Source organism: Schistocerca serialis, chromosome 12, assembly GCF_023864345.2.
Source record: "Schistocerca serialis cubense isolate TAMUIC-IGC-003099 chromosome 12, iqSchSeri2.2, whole genome shotgun sequence".
Lineage (NCBI taxonomy): Eukaryota > Metazoa > Arthropoda > Insecta > Orthoptera > Acrididae > Schistocerca > Schistocerca serialis.
The window spans coordinates 142,730,102-142,733,459 of NC_064649.1; positions in this window are offsets into that span (position 1 = coordinate 142,730,102).

The window sequence follows — 3,358 nt, forward strand, 5'->3', positions numbered from 1 at the left end:
ACGGCGCTTTGAACAGTGCACGTTACATTTCAGATGTGTTACGACCCGTGGCTCTACCCCTCATTCGATCCCTGCGAAACCCTACATTTCAGCAGGATAATGCACGACCGCATGTTGCAGGTCCTGTACAGGCCCTTCTGGATACAGAAAATGCTCGACTGCTGCTGTGGCCAGCACATTCTCCAGATCTCTCACCAATTGAAAACGTGTCTGGTCAATGGTGGGCGAGCAACTGGCTCATCACAATACGCAAGTCACTACTCTTGATGAACTGTGGTATCGTGTTGAAGCTGCATGGGCAGCTGTACCTGTACACGCCATCCAAGGTCTGTTTGACTCAATGCCGAAGCGTGTCGAGGCCGTTATTACGGCCAAAGTTGGTTGTTCTGGGAACTGATTTCTCAGGACCTATGCAATCAAATTGCCTGAAAATGTAATCACATGTCAGTTATAGTTTTATATATTTCTCCAATGAATACCCGTTTATCATCTGCATTTCTTCTTGGTGTAGCAATTTTAATCGCCAGTAGTGTAGATTTCAAAGTACACATAAGGGAAAGAATATTAAAATTCGTAACTTTTAATAGTATCACCGCAAAAAATTTTTTTTGTCATTTTTGTATCCGTATGTCTGTCTGTCCACCCGCTAAGAACTGTTTTCTCGGAAACTGTTAGGCGTATGAACTTCAAATTAATGTCACCTCCTAAGTATTACAGTCCGTTGGCGATGTGAAACATTTAACCATGGCAGCCATACCTTGCCAATATCGATATCGATAACAGACAAAAATCGTCGGTACTGTCGATTCGAGGGAAGGGTGAACTACCTATATTCATAATTAAGTTTGTATGGAACCATATTCCGTGAATGTTACTCGCACTTGGACAGTTTCTTTTCTTTTCTTTTTTTTTCGTTTTTCGTTCTCCTCTCAATGGTTCTCTTCAGCTACCCTATATACCTATATACAAGAACTCACCGTCTGAATCCATAACGGGTATGTTACTCACGTACTTACGTATTTAACTTACATACTTTTGCATTCTTTTTTTAATCTTTATATTCGTCGACTAGCATCGCGTAAGGACTTTAATTTCTCATTTTCCTTTGTTGTTTCCTATTTTCCCAGTTCTCCCTCGTCTTCTCCCATGTTGTCTCCGCCTTTCTTCTATCAGTATTGATCCTTGTATATTGTTTCTTCTGATTTGATAGCCTTCTAAATTTAGTATTTCATTTTTAAAAATGTATCTTTCCGTTATTTCCCATATTTTCACGTTGTTTCTTTCTACTTCTTTTCATCTTTCTGGTATCAGTGCTACTGTCGATTTCGTTTTCCAGAAATACGCAAGTGTTTGTTTCGTTAGCCTGTTCTCGTCCATACGGTAGAGATTTACAAATAATCTTCGCTTTACTATTGCTTCTGATAGTAATGTCCATGTTTTCGTTGACCTCCTCGTTACTTGTAATTTTCGAAGTAACTGTAGTTCGTGTTGCCGTCACTAATTTTCTAATAAACTGTTTTTCAATTACCTCCACCTCGTATTCTTCGCTAAGCAGTACTTGGTATACTGTGTCTTTCCGTTTGCTTCTGCTCGACATGTGTATTTCTTGTTGTACAAATTTTTTCTAGAAACATATATCTCTTTTCATTTTATTAACTGTAACATGTATTGTAAATTTTCTAGCCTCTTCTGCTGTACGGTTTTACCAACATATTTAGATTTAGTGACTATCTGTGTTACTTATTTGTGTTTCTGTCTATTTGTGTGCATTTTTTTATATTTCTCGTAAATTTTATTTTTTCAGCTGAAATTTTGACACCAGTTAAAATGCTAACAGCAGAAATGGAACAAGTTGACCTTTACAGAATTTACAAGCGAGACAAAAAAAAATGCTTTCAATAAAAACACTGGAGCAAAATTATTATATTGTATAATCATTTAAAAATTCGCTGTCGTGTGGTGCTTAAGATTATGTAGTTTTTTACCCACCTTTGTGTTACCAGCGACTTCAAAAATATTTTCGCACCCGGACCTATTCCATTTTGCAGCAAACAATGTGGAACATAAATTGAAAGCCTTATATTTCTGGATAACAATCTACTTAACATATTTTTCTCAAACTAAATACGTTTCAAAGATTATTACATCAAAACAAGTTTATGGAGTTAAAAATCATCTTCATTTTCAACTTTCTTAATTGTTGGTTACATCAAAGTTTTGTTCCACAATTGCATCCTTTCTTCTGGAATGTAAATTAAGCTCTCTTCATTATCATCCCTTTTTAACGTGTTTATGGATAGGTTGGCTGTGTAGGTTCGTTCCGTGGTAAGCTCTAGATTCAGGTGACTGTTTCTTAAATGAAAGCTATCAGTCTGTATGCCACTGATGTTTACTTTACATCGAGCTGCCTGTGGTGTACCTTTCATGATTGACATGGCAAAAGAAATATTTAGCTCCTTTGAAACACATTTTCCATAAGAATCATTACTAAGAGAAATTTTTTTTTACAGAATTTATACCACTGAGTATTGCAGCCTGTGAAGTTTTCTGTTTCCATGAGAACAAAACTAAATATGTCTGAGATCTATCACCTCATTAACAGCGTAATATGATTGCTGTTTTCTCAGTTTCCTCCTGATTATGCCAAAATATGTATCATCCCCATCACTTTCTACAGTAGGCAGTGAATTATACCTGTCGCTGGAGGCTCTTTATTGACTGTGGATAACCCTGCACTATAAAATGCACCTGCCCAGTTGGACTTCATAGATGCAATAAAACGAATTTTTAAATTCTGGACGTGTTTCCTTTCTGCATTTTGTGTTTCAGCTGCATTCGTTTTTTTTCCCTAAAGATTTGGTTGAGCAAATGCTTCTGTCAGATTTTCTCATCTGTAAAGGTCACACAGTGTACTTTCGTTCCATATAATTTTCTCCCCCCATGATTACTTATTCAATTTTGAGGTTTTAGCTCCATATTACAGATCTTTACATTTTAAAAAAAAAATACCGTTAAGCATTATAAGCGATAAGCCGTCCCCTTGTATACCATCATTTTTTACTTCAAATGAATGAGATATGTCTTCCATAAATTTAAGACACCGTGTATCTTAGAGTTTCATGAATTATGTCTGATGATATTGCTTTAATACCAAATCCTGTAATGATTTCATCTACGGCTCCTCTGTCTAGTTTGACAGTTTGATAACAAACAAACGAAAATCAGTGCTGGCCCAGTATAACTACACTCATGCTCATAAATCAAGGATAATGCCGATAGATGGTGAAACAACGCTCTGGTGGGCGGTTTGCGGGTTTAAAACATCTCAGGGTGTGACCGTGCGGTGCATTTGACCTGC